Raw genomic sequence first — 7140 nt, forward strand, 5'->3', positions numbered from 1 at the left:
CGGACGAGTTTGGTCAGGTTAGAAAATGCAGTGTGGCAAGTCGGGCCGCCAGCCCTAGAGGCCTGCAGGGAAAGGGTGACCCATCTTTCTACATCTGGCTTTCTTTCTTGTGTTGGACAAGTCTCCACAGTTCAACCCCAGACGCAACCTCTGCGTGTATAACAGTAATCGTCCCTGTCAACTGAGCGCTTACGGGGCTCCTGGTGCCGTGCTGAGCACTTTACACACATCCATTCTGGGCTGTAGTGGGGTAAGCCGTGGCCCCCAAAAGACGTGTCCACACCCCAGTCCCTGGAACCCGTGAATACGACCGACTTTGGAAAACACGACTTTGCAGATGCAATTAAGGATCTCAAGATCTTGCCGGATTATCCAGGTGGGCCCTTCGTGCAATGCCGAGAGTCCTTGGGACTGATGCAGCCACGAGCCAGGGCACGCCTGCAGCCACCAGGGGCTGGAAGAGGCAAAGAAGGCTTCCCTTCTAGAACCTTCGAAAGGAGCACGACCCTGCCGATTTTGGTCTTGGATTTCTGGCCTCCAGAATGGTGAAAAAATTTCTTGTTGTAAGCCACCCAGTTTAAGGCAAATCGTTGCAGCAGCCCCAAGTACCTAATGAGTTCTGCAATGGCCCTAGGAAATAGGGACTGTCATCATCTCCCATTTCATAGATGAGGAAACTGAGGCACAGAGCTCAGGCAGCTTGTCCAGGGTCCCAAAGGCAGGAGAAAGGCAGTGGCAAGATGAAAAACCAGGCAGAACGACCGCACGCAGAGACCAAGCTGCTAGCAGCTGTCCGCACCTGTTCTGCTGGAATGTACCTGAAATAAATCGGCATTCTACCTGCAATTTGCAGAAGGGAAAAATGAGACAACTGTGGGGGAATTACTGGGGGAACAAAGCGCGTATGGCACATTCAAATTTACAAGCAGCTCCTGTATGCATTATTTTGCTTCCTGTTCGTAGCCGGCTGGAGCGATGGCTGTGTGATGCCCATTCTCCCGACGCAGGCATTGATACGGGAGGGGAGACATTGCTCCTCTGAGCTAGCCCCCAGCCTGGCTGAGAGCAGCTCTGGGGGTGTGGTGACATGGCCAAGGCCACGCAGCCTGCCCAAGTGAGGCTGGGACTCAAGCCTTGGTTTTCTTTTCTTTAATATTTATTTATTTATTTATTTATTTTGAGAGCGCGCACGCACCCGCCTGTGAGCGGGGGAGGGGCAGACACAGGGAGGGAGAGAATCCCAAACAGGCTCCGTGCCGCCAGTGCAGAGCCCGATGCAGGGATGGATCTCACGGTTCATGAGATCATGACCTGAGTCGAAATCAAGAGCCAGACGCTTACCCAGCTGAGCCACCCAGGCGCCCCAGGCCTTGGTTTTCTAACTCCAAGGGCTGTGTTTCTGTCCTGCAGAAGAAGAATTAAGCTCTGTTGTGCAGATCATAAAAGAGGCTGGGCAGAGGGCAGGAGACACCGCGAGCCCTGGAGAAAGTGTTGGCGGCAGCTTTGGGACCATGGGGCTGTGCTTTGAAGGCTGGAAGAGTTTCGACAGGTGGAGTTGGGGCAGAGGAGACAGACTGGCTCCCCGTGTGGTGCAGCAAGGGCCTGGGGACAGGAAGGAGGCCGGGAGCCAGGCTGGGGAAGGAGACCCAGCTCTGTTCTGCAGCGTCCCTTCTCTCGAAGCCCTCTCCCCATTGACAACACCGCAGACCTGAGCCATCAAAGACACGCCGGGCAGTTCCAGGGCTTTCTTCATTCATCACAAGTCAGACGGGAACTCTGCAAGGCAGATCTGTAATTGGGGTGGGTCACGCCAGCGCCCACAATTTTATACATTTGTGGGCTCAGGGTCAAAGGCTGGCTGACTTTCTAGGCTTCGAGGCAGCGTTCATGGACACGAGGCATCCTTCTGTTGGTTCTCAGGAGTCTGTTTCTGCGTTCCGAGAACTGTGTGTTCTTGTAAGCACTGTTTTTGAAAGGGAACAATTGCTGATGTGAGTTTTGAGAATTCTCTTCTGGACCTTTAATAATCTCTTTCTAGAAAAGCTTTTCCTTTCTATTGTTTAAGGTCTGCCTTCATCCCTGCCTCCCTGCCTCCCTGCCCAGGGTTGACAGTAAAGGGAGGCTTTCCTGAGATGCAAGGGGGAAACACTGTGGGGACGGGCCTGGCCGGGGGACGAGATCTCGGGGTTCTAGTCTTTGTTCTGTCTTTGTTTGGGATAGTGAGGATGAACGTTGGTGCTGCAGTCGAACAGACCTTGGTGCAGATCCCAGCAAGGCTCCTGCTGGTCTGTGTGGCCTTGGCCAAGTGGCTTAACCTCTCTGAGGCTATATATATATATATATTTTATTTTATTTTATTTTTTTAAATTTTTTTTTCAACGTTTTTTATTTATTTTTTTTGGGACAGAGAGAGACAGAGCATGAACGGGGAAGGGGCAGAGAGAGAGGGAGACACAGAATCGGAAACAGGCTCCAGGCTCCGAGCCATCAGCCCAGAGCCTGACGTGGGGCTCGAACTCACGGACCGCGAGATCGTGACCTGGCTGAAGTCGGACGCTTAACCGACTGTGCCACCCAGGCGCCCCAATATATATATATATATTTTAACGTTTATTTATTTTTGAGACAGAGAGAGACAAAACATGAATGGGGGAAGGTCAGAGAGAGAGGGAGACACAGAATCTGAAGCAGGCTCCAGGCTCTGAGCTGTCAGCACAGAGCCTGATGCGGGGCTCGAACTCACGGACCGCGAGATCATGACCTGAGCCGAAGTCGGCCGCTTAGCCGACTGAGCCACCCAGGCGCCCCTCTCTGAGGCTATAAAAATAGGAATAATAATAGTATGTAAGCCATGGACTTGTGGTGGTTATGCGGTGAGACAATGCACCCAACACAGTGCCTGGCACCTAGTGAATGTTCAGTACACGGTCATTACCATAGCACTGAACCCTTACCTCTCCTTCCTTCTCCAGCTCCACTCAGCCACACCGCCCAGCTAGCACAAGTGCAACCCTCTTCTCTTGTGGGTCCTTATTCCCAGAATTCTTGTCCCTTGGTTCCTTCAAAGCCTGGCTGCTTTTCATCCGCAGATTGGGGGAAATGTCACTTCTACACAGCGCTTGTTCCTGACCCTTCCTCTCTACGCCCCTCCCCCACAGTCGCTGACAATGTAGTCGGTTCAGTCACCTCTTACTGTCCATGTGCTCCTCCGGGCAGGCAGGCACCCCGCTTTTCCACCCCTGTTGCACCTCCGCCGCCCACGCAGGAATTGTGGCGTTATAACAGTTGTGGCAATGAATATTCAATTATTTGCTGGTTTAACGTTACCCATGTCTGATGCTCCTAAAAGCAGCAGGCCCCTGTGAGGTTGATTTTTCCATCAGAAAAATGAGGATGTTGGAATAAAAGACTGAAACATATTCTTCCCCAAGTTTCCCATAAACTTGGGAATGAACTCCGTGGAACGAGGGAGAAAAGGCAATGAGCTGTTTCAGAAACATGGCCTGTTGCTGCCCTCTAGTGGCCAAGATGATGAGTGTAACCGCATCATTTCCTCCTTCCCTCCCCCCGCCCCCCACCGGCCCCTCCCCCGTCGGTTTTCTAGTTCCACCCAGAACTGGGAAAAGCAGCCCACTCTCAGAATGAAATTTCAGAAAGGGGGGGGGGGAAGTATCTTTGAATGCTCTGCTAGGGCTCTCTTGCACGTATTCAATGGGCAAAGAGAAGGGGCCACCGTTTCTGCATTAGGGTACACGCAGTGCTCAGCCCCAGAGCCTGAGAAGAAGCGAGATATGGCAGGGAGGGCGGGGTCGCACTGGAGCCCCCATCTGCTCTTGGGTGAACCAGGGCGTGGTTGGCTCTCTTAGGCTTAATTATCTCTACCCCACACTTGTATGATTAAATAACGTAAAGTGCCTGGCATGTGGTAGGTCTTCACTAGAAGTGCCCGCTTGGCCCTTGATTTATTTTGTGTGAATGAAATGCAATTACATACATAAAGGAAAATGTCACAGCCCAGAAAAAAGCCAGCCATAAACGGTGTTTAAATGCACAGGAAGCAGTGTTGTATCTTGGGGACCATCCTGGACTTGCCAAGAATTTTAGGATCTAGATTTATTAGCCTTGACACAGACTAGCTGGGCATCGCCACTCTCGACCTCAGCTTTGTTACCTGTGAAATGGAAAGTCGGATGCTAGAATCCTCTAGGAGGCATTCAGCTTCCAGTAACTGAAAACCCACTGATAATGCCTCAACCCAGGGATTAAATCCGGCTTTCGACCTGCTTTGGTGCAGCCCATGACCTGAGAATATCTTTACAGTTTAAACAGTTTTAAAAAACCCAAAAAGGAAATATTTTAGGACATTTGAAAACTATATGAAATTCAAAGTTCAGTTTCATCAAGTTCTGTTGAAAGCCAGTCACACTCCCTCGTTTACATATTGCTTATATCTGCTTTCCCACTACAACAGCAAGGTTGAGTGTTGACTTGAAAAGCTGAAAGTATTTACTGGCTGGCCATTTACAGAAAAAAAATTTCCCACTCCTGTCATAACCAGTAAAGATATTTAACGATCTCACATAAGAAGAAACTCAAAAGGCCAGGACTCTCGGTCTCCATCCCTGAAGTTCTCTTGGCCTTTTCCTCCTGGTCACCAGATGACAGCTTCAGCTCAATAAGTTACAACCTACATTGAATACAGTAAAGAACATGGAGAAAAGACTGCCTTGCTACGGGTTTTTTGGCCAGGAAAAAAACAAAAATAGCTCCCTATGGCAGTTCCCCTTATCCCATTGGCCAGAGCTAGGTCACATGACAAACCCTGGCTCCCTCACTGGAAGGGGCCAAACTGCGGTAGCCCAATGGGGCTGCAAAGGACTCACTTTTCTCGAGAAGTGGGGACAAGGGCCATTTACACGAAGCCAGCGTCCTGGTCGCACAGGAGAAGAGGGCAAAGGGCATGGTGTCAGCCCGAGTCACAAAGACACCTTGCACCTCTGGGTAGACGCAGGATCCTTTTTAGAACTCAAATCTGAACGCTCTTTGTTGACTCGAATCCACTCCGGGAACGCAGGGTGTGTTTGTGAGTGACTTCCTACATTTAGGATTGTTTGACCTTCCCTTCCTCCTTTAAGTTTTGCTGGGTTTGGGGCATTGCTATGAATGATGTTTCCCGATGAAAGTCCTTCCCTGAGACCCCACCTGTGCCTCCAGGTAGGAGAAGGTCGAGGAGTAGGCTGGCGGCAGGAGAATTTCCCAGGGCACCGTCACCGTCCAGCCAACTCACAGCTGAACCCAAACAGAGGGAGCGCTCCCCAGGACGCTTAGACTGAAGTCCCGCCCAGCCTCGGAGAGAAGGGGCGAACGCCTGAACTGTTTTGTAGAAATGCATCCTGCAATGCGGCTACTGTTCTGCAGAGCCAGGGGGAGAGGAAGCAGAGCTTCGAGTATCAAATGGGAACAATTTTGAAGGTGAGTCGAGAGGCAATTTCATAAGGACTTCAATCTGAAATCATAGCCTCCTTGTTGTTAGATAAGGAGTTGCAGTTACAGACACAGAGGGAAACATCAAAGAAATGGAAGGGAAACTGAAAGAACTCGGGCAGCAAATAAAAATTGGGCCAGAGGTCCCAAGAGAGGAGCCGGCAGGAGAAGGCAGGTGGTGGCTTAGAGAGAAAATTCAGGAGAGATGGGATATTACAGTGGTCCCGGGAAGGAGCAGTGTCCTTGAGCTATGACCTCTTCTTGATTTGGGGGTGGGTTTTCTGAGGGAGGATGCTTTTTGAACATGCTGCACCTGGGGGCTTTTATGTGCTAAGGGAAAACAGGGAAACAATTCAAGTTCTTCTAAACCAGGAGGAGTGGGGCTCCTTCCTGACCATCAAGACTCAAGGAGAATCAAAAGACTCAATCAGAAGACTCAGCTTCTTCATCTGGAAAATGGAAATGTTATCGCACGCACAGCTGACTCAGCACCTATCCCGATTCCTTTCCAGGCTTCCTGCCTGTACGGTGGCATCTGGAAAGCTGGAAACCCAGTTCCCTGGACTCCTCTGCATCGGGGACCCATGAATACATTGTGTTCACTCGGGACTCAGAGGTGGAAATGAGCTGTGGAAGAAGGTGGCCGCAGGCTGGGAGGGTGGCCTTTTTGAAAAGCACAGAGACAATGTATCTGGTCTTGGGTCTTCCAAGGAAATACAGGATTTTTGCACGTTCAGTCTCAAACTCCATGGGTGGCAATTTGCAGCTGTGAGCAACAGAGGGCTTTCTGTAAACACAGTGGGCTGGAGCATTTGGGGGCTCTGTTGACCCGAGGGTTGTCCAGTACTGTCCTAGGTCTGAGTAGCATTCAAGCTTGGTTCTTTGGTCATGTCCAAAAGTCCGTAAGGAACCCAACAAATAAACTTGAATAGATGCCTTTTGGTGTGAGTTTGCTAATGTGGATTCTGTTGCCTGCGACGAAGGACCTGGACCTAAATCCCGAGCAAAATGTTAGATCGGTGCCGGGCCCCTGGCAAATTCTCACCACACATTAGCGAACATTCTGTGTTACTTGAATGTCACGTGAAGAGAATGACCTGTCTGCTCTGGCTCAGCAGCACATGTGTGAGAGGCCAACGACTTCTCTCCAACGGAACTGAACTCTCCAAACCCCTCTGTCCTGGGGGTGAAACTGAATCTTGCCAGTCTGAGATGAACCGTCAAGGTCATGTTGTCTCAAGCTCAGTCAGCTAAGGCTTCTTCTCCTCTCCCCTCTGACATGCTCTCCCGGCATCCATGGCCGGGGGGCACCTATTTCTCCTCCTCCTCTGGTTCCGTCCGATGGGGCGTGCAAGGCTGGTGTAAGGTGCCTGGTCTCTGTGCTAATCCCTGCCACGTAATTCTGCACTCACTGCTGTGACTCCTGCCCCACTCTGCTTCCTTAGGTCCCCAGACATCACTCCGTATCCCTTCCTCCTATTGCCAGGCCTCTCCGGGTTCCCCAACCAGCCTGATTTGTGTCCCGCACCGCCCCCCCCCCGCCCCCACTGGGATCCCAGAAAGCTCTTTCTTGGCACTCCAGAGCAGGCGTTCGGGAAGGGAAGCATCTTTGCCATTGAGGCACTTTGCCGGGTGCAGAGACCCCAAGAAGGGGTT

The 7140-nt window shown here is 51.1% G+C and overlaps 1 long non-coding RNA gene across 1 annotated transcript; it reads left to right on the forward strand.

Moving 5' to 3' along the window:
- The first annotated feature begins 4788 nt into the window (after nt 1-4788).
- Nucleotides 4789-6437, forward strand: LOC131487762 (uncharacterized). The gene is made up of 2 exons (XR_009249945.1): nt 4789-5472; nt 5997-6437. It is a non-coding gene; the product is annotated as an uncharacterized LOC131487762 (long non-coding RNA).
- Nucleotides 6438-7140: the final 703 nt, after the last annotated feature.

The sequence above is a fragment of the Neofelis nebulosa genome, chromosome 10 (genome assembly GCF_028018385.1).
Source record: "Neofelis nebulosa isolate mNeoNeb1 chromosome 10, mNeoNeb1.pri, whole genome shotgun sequence".
Classification (NCBI taxonomy): domain Eukaryota; kingdom Metazoa; phylum Chordata; class Mammalia; order Carnivora; family Felidae; genus Neofelis; species Neofelis nebulosa.